Source organism: Anser cygnoides, chromosome 4, assembly GCF_040182565.1.
Source record: "Anser cygnoides isolate HZ-2024a breed goose chromosome 4, Taihu_goose_T2T_genome, whole genome shotgun sequence".
Classification (NCBI taxonomy): domain Eukaryota; kingdom Metazoa; phylum Chordata; class Aves; order Anseriformes; family Anatidae; genus Anser; species Anser cygnoides.
The window spans coordinates 58192766-58208098 of NC_089876.1; the positions used below are offsets into that span (position 1 = coordinate 58192766).

The 15333-nt window shown below is 36.8% G+C and overlaps 1 protein-coding gene across 15 annotated transcripts in view; it reads left to right on the plus strand.

Moving 5' to 3' along the window:
* TENM3 (teneurin transmembrane protein 3) overlaps nucleotides 1–15333 on the plus strand; it is a 1343587-nt gene that overhangs the window by 732089 nt on the left and 596165 nt on the right. For all 15 annotated transcript variants that reach the window (XM_066996182.1, XM_048078283.2, XM_066996188.1 and 12 more), the window contains one exon: nucleotides 11424–11581. The gene's annotated coding sequence lies outside the window, so the exon portion shown is untranslated. The remainder of the gene's footprint in view (nucleotides 1–11423; nucleotides 11582–15333) is intronic.

Sequence of the window (15333 nt, forward strand, 5' to 3'; positions counted from 1 at the left end):
AAAAGCACAAAGACTCAGTTCAAATTATTCAGAGCAAACAGGAATGTTATTATAGTTTTACCCAGTTGCTCAGTTTCCACATCAGTTGTGCTTTCTCTCTTTTCATTATAATCAAAAAAATAGAAGTCAATATTTTGTTAAGGAGGGAGCAACCAGAAATAAAACGTTTTGTTGTATAGCCTAATTTTATAAAATAATAAAGAGTGCCTATCCAAATTTGCGCCACCAAAATTAAAGGAATTCAGAGCCAGAAATGAAACTGGAAGTTGCTGTAGGTCCCTGATTCACATAGTTAGGATGTGTGAGTAGTATTGCACAAACTATTTGCAATTTTTTTGTAATATTTATTCCTAGTTGGGCTTGTTTGGAATGCAAATGTACTTGCATTTACATCCAACCCCTGAAATACAGATGTGGTGAGAATTACTTATTCTGCTGAAACTACGTATTTGATTATAAAATCATTTTTAAAGCCTATCTTTTTGCTTGTTAAGTTGTATTCCAGTGCTTGTATCCAAAGGATCACTTCAATAGACTGGTTATTTCTGAATTTTATCTCTCTGATCCAAGATTTTTCTGTGCTTGCTTAAGACACAGCACAACATGCATGATCAGTTTCCTTCCACTTGCACCTCTTGCCTTCTCTCAGTATCAGTGGCACTAGAATAAAACTGCAATAGGAAGCAGCTCTGCTTCAGGCCTCAGTTATTTACTAGACTGCTTACATATATACATAAATTTAAGTAGTGTTAGTGAGAAGCCCCATGAAAAAACTCATTGCTTATGAGCTTAAAGATATTTTAAGGTCTTTGCAAATTTTTTTCCTGCCTGTACCCTTTTCCTAATGCCTAATGGGCATTACAAATTCTGTAATTAAGTTTGTCTGTGTGAATTTTAACTAGATGCCTTCTATATATCATATGCTACAGTCTTAAGCTACATGATTCCTTACATTCTTTTTGCATATTCTTCCTTACTCAGACTATAGGATCAGGCTGGGATGACTTTTTGATATTTTGTTGAAGCATCCTGGTACAAAGTTCAACCCAAGGCATTTTTTAATTGTGCACAGTTCCAAGTCTGTGCTCAGTATAGTTATTAATTTCTGCCAGACCCTTTGCATGGTCCTCAACCACCATTGCATGAGTTTCACAAATTGTTTTTAGTTTCATTTCAAATCCCACCTGGGAAGTGATTATCCTTATTTTTCATAGGAGCTGGGGCAAATGGATGGGGCTCTCAAGTTCTCCTAAGGTTTTATGACTAAGGTCTTTGTGCCCGAGTATGTGTGCCACTACTTTGATACTGATGGCATTGCACAGGGAACTGGCCTCATAAGATCTTGACATTTCAGTACCTATCTCATGCTCTTGTGCTAGCAGCACATATACCCTGCCTCGATCTGTAAATCAGTGTTAAGAGTCCGTCTATCCCTATGCACACTAGTAAGAAGGTGAATCATTCCTTTTATCTACCTCACAGATTAAAATATCCATTTGAAAATTTTAAGCACCTAGCTAGGGTTAAAACAGCAAGAGTCAGAAATCCAGACAGTTACATTTCTACAAGGCTAAGCCTAAGATTCTCATTGTGAGCACAGGGGGTAAGGAAAATGAAAAATCTACTGATTTGACTACGCAGTTTAAGATGCTGACCATTTGGGGGGGTAAATTCAGCATCATACAGCTCTTCATATGTTCATGACACAGCTTACTGTTACAGCTACAGTGATGTTTGAAGTTGTGAATGTTCATTATTCTTCATATAGATGACAAAGTTTCAAGTCTGGTCCATGTCCCCAAAACCAGAGTACACCACTTGGTACCAGCAGTGAGAAACATGATTTAATGGTTGTACTGTATCCTCTAGAAATTCCATAAGAAAAGGATCTATAATCCATTTGTACATAGCGACAGTTTAGTTAATTATAAAGGCTCTTTTGATAACACCTGCTTTGCTTATCACACATGATCTAATAGATAGCAGCACCCCTCATGCAGGGATCCTCATGCACGCCCAGAGCACATTCCTTGCTTACTAAGGCAAAAAAGCTGTGGACAAGCAGTATATGATCAAGCGAATATAGAATGTATCAAAATGCAGATACTCAAGAAAGAAAAATCTTATTTCTGAGAGTTTGCTTTTACAACTGTAATGATGCTCCTTGAATTTTGTTTTGGTTTGGTGTGAGCTTTTCCTGTTCTTACAAGGGAGGGAAGTGAGTGGAAGTGGTTAGAGGCTGTTGTGAAAAATCCCGGGTTTATTTTGTGGCCTACCCTCATAGCTATTCTGAGGAAAGGGGCAGAAACTAAGGAATAGCTTGGTTTCACTTTTTAGAGTTTCAGTACAAGATCCAGGATGACTTGATGTCATAGTCATGCTTTATTTCAACCTAGCTGTCAGAAAAGAATCTCTCTGAACTATTTTGGGATTTGTGCCCTTTTTGAACACGTCAGTATCCTCTGGTTAGATTACAGACAATGACCAGTAAACTGTCATTGCCATTTTAAGCCAACTGAAGTGAACAGAAAACTAACGTTAAAACAATGGCATTTAGTAGTAAATAGATAAATGTAGATTTGGTAATGAATTTAATTTCTGCTGACTTGCTAGTTAACCATATGGTTAACTTCAGAATCAATCAAGAATTTCCTTGGACTTTACTTAATTGGGTGGCATATGATTTAAGTATATGAAGTGTGATAAATACAAGCTGTCTTGATGGAGATCACTCTGTTGACTTAGTGATTGAATAAGAGGAACCCTAGTAACAAATACGTGCATAGATATTTGTACATACAAATCAAGGCAGGCTATTAGAATTAGCAACAGAAAGTTTCGTGTGGGTATCACTCTCATTAGTTCTGTATAATGAGCAGAAGCACAGTGTCACGCACACTGAAAGACATTATCACAGTTGCTGTGAGCCATAGAGTAAAGGCGATAAAAGATAAATTTGCTTTATTTCATTATTGCTTTACACTTTTAACTGATGCAAATAAAAAGCTAAATGTTTCACACATTTAGTTGTGGTTTTTGTTGTTGTTGTTTTATTTTGTTTTCTGTTATTTATTTATTTATTTTATTTTGCTCTTCTGGTGCATAAGGAAGCTGATGTTGCTTTATTTTTGTCAGAGTGAACACACTATTAGACTATTTTTAGTTGGGTTCTCAGGGGAAACTGCTGACAAATTTGATCCCACTGATCGGTATGAATGGATACTCTTGCAGATCATTCCTTGGCTAAACAGACAATTTCACCACCATCATTCAGATCGCATTTTGAAGATCTTTAATCTGAACCAGGTGATTTAACGACATTACCTAAACATAGAGAAATATACCAAAGCAGCATATGGAAAAGAAACCTTGACTTTCTAGTGAATGTTTTCAGCCCACGTGACTAATTGGCAGTGGAGATGGCAGTGATGCGATGCTTAATTATGAGTCACAGAGCTGGGGTAGCCTCTGAACCACAACTGTGGTACTGGATTGGCAACAACTGAGATAAAACTGTAAAAATGACTGCTGCATTCAGCCTGAGGACTTTTGCAAGGTTAGGCTGATGACAATTTTGTCTCCTTCTGCAAGCCTTTAGGAAACCTTTCCCACTAAGCACTTACGCTGCAAAGACAGAGAGTTAACAAAGTCCAGTTTGACTTTGGGCTGTGACTGTTGCTATAAGAAGTAAGCACAGTATATTTCTGGCTGGTGGAGAAGTTTGCCAGTACAACTGCCAACCTTTGTGGCATTCCTGTGCATGAGTAGAGGAAAGTAGCAATATCTTTTCTCAAACATTTCAGGTTTCATTATTGCTGGTGGAATGGAATATGTTGTGAGTCACTGAAGGGTACTTCTGCTACAGCCAGAGGACGGTACAGTACTGCTGGAAAGTCATGTGCCAACATATGCAGGTTCCTGCACTACTCAGCTCAAACAGAGGGAAGAAAGAAAGAGAAAAAAAAACAGCCTTGATTCTGGTCAAACATTTCAACTAGGGTATTTTAAAAAATCAAAGAGGTTTAGAAAAGTATCATAAAGGCTGGCAATAAAAGTGCCACGTACAGCTATCCACATTGTGAAAGCACTGAATTTTCTCTCATTTTCAAAATTCAGGTGAAAAATGGATAAAAGAAGCACAAACATCTTTCTAACTCTGGATTTATTAAAAAATACATATTAAAAATATTTTTCCAGTTTTAAAAATTAATTTGTTACAATTAGTATTATTGCAATTAATCATCTTTCTGCCACGTACTCTAGAGCTTGTAGCTCTCAGTCCACAAGCAGTAATATAGGTCTTGTAGTAAGCTAATCCTTAGTGATGCATCAGGCCACTCAGAAAAAGGAATTGCTGAAGTTTTGTTTATTTTTTAATTCTCCCAGCTGCTATAGACAGGTAACAGTTTAATTTTTCACAGCTGAACATGATTTCATAGCACCCATTAGTTATACTACTATATATTAGAATACTACAATTCTAAATTGTCGGGGCCTGACACAACCCCAGTACTATGGTGCTTATAATGTTACTCCTGTGCCCTGCTCTTTATCACTTGATATCGCCCCACTCTTCCCAAGAAGTGCTAATTTATTGCTATCGTCTGGCATGTGCTGTAAGGGCAGTACTCTAGCAGCAGGTGAACTGATTCAAGGGTACTAAACAGAAAGTCTGCAGTGACTTTGCCTTGATTATAAAGGCAGGAGGTGTATGGAAGGTAACCTGGTTCCTGTTGTTTTACATTTAACGTCTTCACTCAGTAACTACATCCTTAACTCTAAGACGGGATTTATGCTTGAAGACATCATATTTGTATTGAAGGTTAGCTCATCTGGAGCCCTCTAGTTAGAAAACGGTCTCTGACAAGGTGCTCTTTTCCTCCGTGAGAGCCGCTGAAGGCTAGCAGCAGAGAGTCACCTTTACAATGGGAAGCAGAAGGGGAAAGGCCAGGCTAAGAATTGCAGTCTGATGCCATGTTATTAAGCCCCATATGTTGCAGCCCACAAAAAGATGGTGCTGCAGACAAGTGTGTTCAATATGCTAAGTTATCAGGAATGAACAGATAGCCATAGAAAGGGCTTGTTTTTTCTCAGTTTATAGTTGAGACTGCAGCAACCTTATGATTGTAGATAAAATTGCTGCCACAGAAGTTTTCTGCGGTGATATGGATTCTGAGTTGATATGGATAACAGATAACAGGCGAGTCTTTCTCAGAGTATTGAGTATGTCCTGTTCATTCACATCTTACATAAGCAAAGTTAAGGAGATTTTGAGGCTGTCAGCAGAGAGGTTACAAGGAAAACTCAAAGGAACTGGAATTAATTCCAGTACTGGTTTCACTTGCACGCACTGTAGACTATCAGGGTGGTACATAATATATCTCCATCTACCTGTCTGCTTTCCAGAAAAGACGTTACACATGAAGTTTATTTTCCTATGATGACTTTAGGGTGCATGCCGAGAGTGCACTAGACTAAAGAGAGTTCAAAGAGATAGAAGTAGAAAAGTAGATTTAATGATTATTCAGATTTCTGAAAAAGCAACCTTAATGTACCTTTGTGTTCTACAGCAGAAGAGGCTGAGTAGGACAAAGCAACATCTCAGTCCATATCCTATTCTTTCAGATATAATTCGGGTTTTATCCCACAGGTGACCCATGATCAGCTGAACTCACATACATGCCCTGAATCACAAAGCTTTAGCAAGGTACATACCTTGCTAGCAAGACAAAGCAGAGGACAAATGGAGTGGGTTTTTTGTGAATGTAGTACTTGCAGAGTGGATTATCATCTTCTTACAATATGACTTGCTCATGTATAATGATTTAACTGGTCTGTGCTTTAAATAATTTCTATAAAAAGGATTAAATGAAATCCTGGCAGCGATTGTTGGGTCGCTAACTTGAATAGTAGACTCAAACCTCTGCCACAACTGCTGTCTGTAGCATTTTAACTGTCATTTATTTTTCTTTTTTAGTGTTGTATATCATCACTTATAAATCAAAACCACCAAAATGCCCTTAATATTCTTCCTACAATTTTTGCATGCATGTTCCCTGTGCTACTGTCTCTAATTATAGAACACAAACTATTTCCTACCAAGTCAATGTTATATTAAGTACTTTCTGTAACCTTAGATAAATGTGTAGCATCTATTCAGGACAGTATTTCTCCAGATGGCTTGATCATGACAGATAACCTTATTTATTGTTATGACAGTACAGGGGCACACCGCACCTGTGATCTCTCCCCCAGTCTGTCTTGCAGGCTTGTCTTTCAGGCAACAGACTGTGCCCAAGCTTTTGCAGGATTGAATCCAGGCATTCCCCTAACTTCAGTCTGTACTGGTGGATCACATCACCTCCCTGCTCATATTCTGGCCCCAGTTCCATGCCAATTGGTGCCTTGTGCAGCCCTTATGCATTCTCTACAAGTTTTGCTTCAGACAAAGTATATTATCCCCTCTTCCATTCCTAGGTCTTGATCCTAGGATGCTACTTCCTTTTTTTTGATAAGGTGAACCTTGTGAGCCCAACATTAAATTTTGATGTTTCAATGACAACTTTTTTCTTTTGAGATTTTGTGGCAAAGGAAAAATTAAAGATTAAATCTACATAGGTAGATTAAAGTAGATGAAGATCATCTCTGTATAAAGAAGTTTGCTACCCATTCCCTGCCACATCACAAGTATAGAAAAGGTTGAAGATAATAGCAGTTTCTCTTGCCCAGGTCAGCAAAACATGGCAGCACGACAGTGTACGAGCAAGCATGACACAGTGCTTAAAACATATTATTTTCACACATTTAGGCAATGCCAGTTGCTTCAGATAGAACCTTAAGATTTTCTACGCAGCCTTGTTGCATTCTAAATCTCTCTTGCATTGTTTTTTCCAATGTTTGCTTACTCTCTTCCATTCTCCATGATAGTTGTTAATATTTTAATGCCTTTCTGGTCTTAAAATTCCAAAGAGGAAAACAAGCCTGTTAATCTAGTTGAAGTCAGACAGATAGACATTTCTCAATTCATAGTTCCTCTAATTCTTTCTTAATAAGTCTTGGTATTTCTGTATTATATCTTACCTGTCGTAATTGCTTTTGCTCGCAAAGTTTTATCCATCCAGCCAGAATCATACCAGTCAGCTAAATTGAAGAACACAAAGTAATCATAAAATATTACTGATATCTCCTTTGTCCCCCACAATTAATAAAAGTTTGAAAGATATTATAATATAATAACTTAAGAAATTTACCATAATGTTCTTTACAATATTATATAGTTAAGAATTGAAGAAGTTATCAAAAAAAAGTAAATTTTCGTAATCATATGTCAAAATTGATATTTTTTCATTAATTGGTTTAATAATGTATCTCTCTTTTGTTCATATGAACTAACACAGAAGTTGAGATTAAGAAAGTTTAGAAAAAATTAACGACTGGAAAGGTTAATTGAGTAGCAAAACGAGGCAGCAAAATGCTGAAATAAAAGTTATCACATACAGGTGCATCCTAATTTAAAACAAACTCTTCTGTTATTCATTAGAGTCAGCAGTGGTTGTTGTCTTGACAGTAGAAAACACTGTGGTATGGCTGTCTGATTAATAACTTCCATCCACAATTTGGTTGTTGCTGACTACAACGGAATCATTTTCAAAGTGACTCCAATGTTGTATGATAAATGGATGAATTTCAGTAAGAGGGTTTGATCCACAGATAATGCTGGCCACGGAGAAATTCTCGTGCATTTTCTTTCGCTGTTACTAAACTTCTTTTAAATTTACATTCGTTTTTCTTTATTGTTTTATATTTTACAGTGTTTTTTGTGCCCTTTTTATATTTCTCACATAAAGACTTATATGACATCACTACCATTCCAGCAGCAACTGATGATTACAGTCATTAATAGGGGTTAAAGGTTAGGTATTATGTATCTCAGCTTATCTCCACCCCTTGTGTGAATATACTAATATTCAGCTTTAATTTTAGATTCTAGCAAAGTTTTTGAAGTGTCATCAGTTTGATGTTTCATCAGCTTCCAAAGAACGGACTATGGACTGAGATCCCCAAATTCCAAACCCATAGTCAGTTCCTAGATTGAATGGCTAGTTTGTATGCCGTAGGCTATTCAATGCCTCCTGAGTCTACTCACCTTAGTTTCCATCTCATAGAAGCATCACAGAAATCCCTTAGGTTGTCTTTAACCAGAGAAAATAATATGTGGATGGTGGAAAATGGATCAAATGTTATCATTGTTCTGGTCTCCATATGATGAAAGCAAACAAATAAGGTAAAGCAGAATGAAAGGAGCTCAAATGGAACAATTCAGTATTTGTTTGTTCCCCCCATCCCCCCCCCCCCCAAAAAAAAAAAAAAAGTGATGTATTGAGCACAGAGAGAAAAAATAAATACCCTTAGGTATAAATATGAAAATATTTGTCTTTTTTTTTGTTGTTCACAATGTTGCATTTGGGAGCAGGTAAGCCACTGATCAGTATCAGTGGGAATCGGGAGCTCTCCACAGCACTGTTTATCAGCATTTGGCTAATGTTATGAAAGCTGGGAAATCCTTGCCCATACCTCCTGTTAGAAGTTTATCTGCAAATTTAGATGTTAATGTTACACTGGGATTTAATTACTAGGCATCTCTGAAAATCAGACTGTAGGATGAAGATTAATTGCAATTAAATATAAGCATTGCCAAGATGCCCAAGGTAGGAGCCTTGGTGCCCAGTGCTCCCTCTACAGTGAGCATAAAGATAGAAGCTTAGCCTGGCTTGATCTCTGGAGATGCCTTTCCTTTTCTGTATTGACCACAGAGAAGACTTTGGACAAGACCTAAAACTTTCATGCCTCTGTAGAGAGCTTAAAGTTAGCCAGGAGACTGCCTGAAGAAATAGTAGTCTTGTTCCTCTTTCTCATTGTATGTGCAATGTAATTCAATTGCTACATCACATTCCTCAGTTTTAAGGGAAAAAAAAAAAAAAAAAAAAAGGAATTGCCGTTTTTGTATTAATACTTCTTTTTTGAATCCTTCTACCTTTAAAAGTTGTTTTAATGGTAATACATGGTAGCTTGTGGCTCTCAGCAAGCCTTGTGTCGAAGGTTTAGTGCAATCGTGTTGACATTCTGCCAGGCTCTTGGTGAGAGCTGCTTGTAAGAAGCCTCATGGTTGAATCTGATTCACTTTAAGGCAGGTCACAAATCTCAGTCACAGTTCAGTAGATCATCCAGCTTTTACTGTCTGAGTTAGCCTCTTTTATGGCTGCTTTCCAAAGCAGTGTTCTGGAGTTTGAGTTCAGAAGAGACAGGGCTGAGAAGGCAACGTGCTGCTAACATGGAGTCCACCGATTCCGTTCCTGACGTTGTCGCTTGCAAATAAGAGCAAATTAAATCATTACAAAATTCATATCATTGTTTAGAGGTGCAAAGGTTCTCTGTCTGTTCTGGAACTTAATGTGTCCATTATCTCTGCCATCCTCTTAATCAAAAGAAGCAGCTGACAAGAACTGTGCTAAATATGACTAGCAGGAGACTGCAGACAACAAGACTTGCTGCTCTGCTTCAGTTAAGAGACCACAAGTGACAAACTCTGGATAAATTCCTTTCCCTTTTCATTTAAAAATACTTACCTGTGGACTCAGCCATAGAAAACATAGCCTTTCTTGAAATCTTGTCATCATGAAAAATAACTTTAGTCTACAGAGAAGTAGCTGTCAGATTTAGTAATATGCATATATCTGCAGCACTAGGATATACTCTGTTCAGTACTGTAATACGTCAGAAATGATTCTCAGAATACATGTTGGAATTTTTAAAATATGAGTTTCAGTACTAGCATTCAAAGGATGCATTGCTGTGTACTGCCAAGAGACAGTAATATCCCTACTCGGGAAATTCTGGAGAGCGCTTCTAAGTCTATTGTATAGCAAATAGTTCATGGCTGGAAAAAATGCGTAAGAAAACATTTGCAAGAGTTAATGATATGGACATAAATTTTATGAAGGACATCAAATTATTGTCCACATTTTTCTGAATGTCTTTAAAAGACTGGATGTACCTTCACTGTAGTATTGGTTTCATCACATATTATTTAGAAGAAAATATTTTAAACAATCTATCAGCAATAGCTACGGTTTGTTCATTTGTTTGTTTTGTTGTATTTGCTGCTGTTTTTCATTACCTGTCAGGTATATTGATTAGGTAGGAAAATTTATAGCATGTGTTTCTCAAACAGGTTTTTGAGAAAAATATCTGTCTCTTAAAGGTATTTACAAATACCTTCGTAAGAGACTATGAAATATAATAGCAATTAAGAAGGTCATAACACTTGTTCTGGTACTCTAAAATTCATAGTAAATCTTTTCCTCCTTCTGATATGCCTTCCTTATCTGTTCTTTTTCTGTGTGATAGCCTTCTTCATAATTATTAATTATATCATGTAATGTTTATGTTAGCTTCAGTCCTTTGGTAACTGTAATTTTCAGAACACTGAAATCCCAGTTTTTACGAGTGTTTCTTTTCTTTTTCCATAATGTAGTTTGACATTTTATTTTTTTCTCTCTAATCCTTCCTAGAGTAGACTATCTGTATTTTATCAGTTCATAATATTTCTTATTTCAGCCATTGACAAACAAGGTTCTTCTTGTTCTCTAGAATATAAACTTGTTTCCTCTCTAAATTTTATCCCTTTTCACACCTGTTTTCACATCTGTTTATTTTCCAGACCAGCTTTTAAAATTTTTTTTCTTTCCCTTAATTTATAAATGATATAATCAATTATTTATATTATTTCCCTAGTGAGTCCTAGGCAGAATATTTGATTATATTTGATCCTCAGACAAGTCATTCCACAAGCAAAGCTCTCTAAGGCAGCTGACACCAGTTACCCCAGCTAGTTATTAACCTCTCCTGGGCCTTGACGTGTCGAAGGCCAGCCAACAACTGCCTACGTATTGTATCACTCAGTGAATGAACATGATGCATCGTACAAGTCCCTTCACCCCCTTTTGCTGAGCTTGCATTGTTTTCCCTGTTGCACCTGCAGTCAGAAGACAGCTTTGAACAGAAAACTGGCTAAGAGAGAGAAATATAGTCTAACGTCAGCTCTGTAATAACCCTCCATCAACATCAGCTCAGCATCAATAATTCGACAGGGACCTACTACTAATGTTGGCATTCATACAACCTGGCTGAAATTTGAGTGGTGTCCACGTAACATTTCAGAATCTGTCTAGTATTTCAGGCAGACTCATATATACTGGAAATACTTTTATATTCTGAACTTAAGTACAAGCAAGAGATTTGTGCCCTTTCCATTGTTACTAATAATGTCCCATTACTTTCATTTTTTCACCAAAGAACTAGTTTTATATGTATATGACACACTGTCTTCCAGACTCTAATTAAAACTTATTTTTGGTCCTTAGGTGGAAAGACTACTCTGCTGAGATGAGCTCTTAATTAATGCATAGAGATCCTGAAAGTCCCACCTCTCGCCAGTAATGATTGACATCCAAGGATACGTAAATTACACTAATTGAGCTTTCCATTTCTACATTTTTCTGCAGCCAACTCATCAGAAAAGGTAGGTGAACAGACCACTGTAAGGAAAGATATTTTGCTGTCATCTGTATTTTCCTGAGGGGGAAAACCTTGCAGAGCTATTGAACGTTTATTACATGGGTGTCAACTCCTCTCTTCAGTGTTTAGATGTAACATTTGCTTTACTGTAAAAATGAGCATTTTTAATTCAGTCATGTACACTTGAGTAATCACACAGTATTCACTACTGAAAAGCAAGAATACCTTATAAGTCAGCGGGCAACACTTTTGGGGATCTTAAATGCGTACTTTATAAATCAAAGTTCTTTGGTATTAAAGCAAGATATTTAGCTGCATATGACTGGTGTTTTATCTGTAAATGTTCTTTTAATTTTGACCCACACTCTGAAGTAGAGATTTTATAGTATTTATCGAGCAATCATTTATTTCCATGTTTCAATGCAGTACTGTAATAATGAACCTTACTTTGCATTTAATTTAACCCTGTTATTCTGGAATCGGTTAAGATGAAGTCACTGAGGTTATTGAATAATGACTTCTGAGCTGAAGTCCATTGAAACAAAAATGTACTGATGAGAACATTTTGGATGGAAAGGAACCAATAAAAGGTGCTAGAATATATCAGAGAGATATTTGGCAGAGGATTTAAATTGTAAATGGCATATATGAAGTATTAGCAATCAACAAAAAAATTGGAAATGAGGCCAAACATATGCCTACAGAAAGATTTCTCTAGGGTTTAAACAGTAATTCAGGGTATAATGACAATTCATTTGGTCTCTGGAATCAGCTTTTGGCTGATTTTTTTGCCTGAATGTCTGGATAAGTTCAAACAGTATCAAATGAACTTATTAGTTCCTTATTTATAATATGCATTTATGATGACTTATAACAAATTTCAGTGAAATGTGAACTCTTGAAATAGATATCAGATTTTCTAGAAAGAAATCTGTCCACTTTCAGTGTTTATAGTTTACATTTACCTGGCATCTATACTCTTTTCTAGAAATGGGAATGAAAACATTCAAGGTGTGTAAAATATTTAAATATATTTTAGAGATAATATTTTAGGATTCTAAAGACAAGTCTACAGTTCAGTTGATGTGCTGTGTTTGAGAGTTAAAGGAATTGCAGTTCCTTGATGAATACCCATACTGGAGAAGATTAAATATTTATTGACTTATCTTTAACTCTGGAATAGAAACAGATATGGCTGTTTGTATCTAGATGAAAAGTGAATAGATCTGTGGAAAAAAATAATGTAAACAGATGTTGTCTGGGGGCTGTTTAACTTCTAATTGAGATGTTTGAAACTTGGCCTGCTCAGAAAACCGCAAGGGGTAATTTAAATCTATGCTTCCCACAGAAGAAATATCAAATAGCTGCATGCCAAATTCTTGGGATGTTGGAAACTTTATAGTTTTGAGGTGGTGAACAAAAAACCTCCATTTAAGTTTGTGTTTTTAGAAACAACAGCAAAGCAAGACTTGCAAAGAGTAGGGAAAAACAATCTGTAAATGGTGACAGGTTGTAGTGAAAAATAACGCTGTTTAGGAAAAAGACTGTGAGAAAAGCAGTAACATTCTTCCCAATCTTTCAAAACACCATTTGGCTCCACTATGCATGGTCACAGTAGAAACTCCTGACTGTTATATTTCTTTTGTAATTCGTTTTATCCTCAGGTTAAGGTCTGATGAGACCCTGAATTGTTCTGGTTAAAATGTTTTAGCTGAACACAAATTAGCACAGTGAATTACTTTAAAATAGAGAAGATTCAGAAAAGGACTAAATAGAGAGGGTTTGTAAGTCAATCTCCATATGCTGTACTTTGTCCTTGTAGGTCAGTTCGTTCTTCTCTGTCCGGGTACTCCCACTGACTTTTTCAGCTAGGACAAAAAATACAGTCTCTTCTGAGTTCTTTGGGAAAAGTCTCTTGCATCCCATTCCTCGGAGGTGTGGCTGTGAGTTTGCAACCTGTTCATCTCAAGAGTCCCCACTCCTTAGCACCTCCCTGCTTGCTCTGCCTTATTTTCTATTTCCTGCTTTCCTGCCTTGGATGCAGGTGAATTACATCAGTTTCCCCCATGAGCATACATAATTGATCTGAGGGAAATAATTCACCTTCTAGAAGAGGTCATGTAGTCGTAGTAAAGAACAGACAAAACTTTCCTTTCTATTGCCTTTATTAAAGAAGATAATCAGCAGTAATATACACTACACTGCAGACAAACAAAGCTGAAACACCTCCTTATACCCTTCAGTCTAAACAGTACCCCAGTGAATAATGGAGCCCAGCGAAGTCTGCTGGATCTCTCTGCTTCTGTGTCGAGAGGTTGGGATGAAACCAAGTATTGCTGGGATTGTCCAAACTGCACGTGCTGGTGTTGAGAAAAGAAGGAAGGAAGGAAAGGTTGTTTGGTCTTCCAGCAAAAAACAAACAAACAAACAAAATAAAGGGGGGGGGGGGGGGGGGGGCATTGTCACACATCAGTCATCTGAGTCATCTGTTCCTTACAGTTTCCCTCCTTTTTGTTGCATTTACAGCTATTTGCTCCCCAGCTGCAGCACAAAGGTTGTAGATAAATGAACTGAAAGGAAAACTAAACCCAGGATTGAATAGGGCAGGTGCTGGACAGAGAGAAGTCCTATTAAAGGAGTACATTGATTTTTGTAACATCCCCCTTGTCTCCAACAAGGTTATAAAAATGTATATTTCCTGTGAAAGACTGCAAAAGAAAACAAACTGGGAATATGGTAGCGGAGTGACCTAGAGTTCAGGTGTTTATACTTTTTCCTGTAAAAATGTGAGGTAAAAATGAAACAAAATTTAAATACAGAGTTAAGAGTACAGAGATAGAAGCAGATCTTTTTTAAGAATTTCAACACTGTCACTAATTTCTATGTAAACCCAACTCCACAGAACATCTTTAAGTTAACACCTCTGGAAAGAAAAGTTTGTTGTTATTTCATCTTTTTGTGACATAACTCTTTGGACAAAGTAACACACTACAATTTTTTGTATTTACCTGTAAGCTGTGTTGTAATTATAATTTCCATATCGCATGTATGGAGCCGTAACACCTAGGTATTCACTACATTTTTCTCTTTATTGCTGGTCAGTTGGAAAGAATATGCACTCTAATTCGCTGCTTCGAGAAAGTTGAGTCGTATAAAACCTGGACAGTTCAGTAGGAACAAAATGTGTGAACTTCTCAAGGAAAGCCAAGATGAAACTTGGGCACAGTGTCACAAAACTGGAGGTGTCCTGCTCTCTGCTTCTCTACAGTGTAATACAGACCCTAATCTGGCAGGGTCCAACTTCGTTATCATGCCATTAGAATTCATGTATTTTTATACTTGACCAAATTGCAATAGCTCACTCTGAGTTTCACTAGACTGTATCTGCCGAAATATTTATTACCAGGAAACATAAGCATACATTCAGAATGTTGGCAAGTGTTTTAAACGGTAGTTAAAATGTAGTTCGTGTTAATTCAAAAGAATAATTCTAGCTATAGCACCAGCTTTAAAGATCATAGCAAATGTCAAATCAACCGAGAACAATGTATACCTCTTGCTTATGATAATGAATTAGACATTAATGATAGGTATTTCATTTTGAATAGTTGCAACAATAAATTATTCTCAGGATAACATGGTAGAGCCTAGTCTCCTTTGGCTTTTGGAACCAGTAAAATAACAGAACATCAGTCAGGTTAATAAAGTGTGCCCTTATTACACATTCTGCATCTGTACATAAACTGCCAGCATATG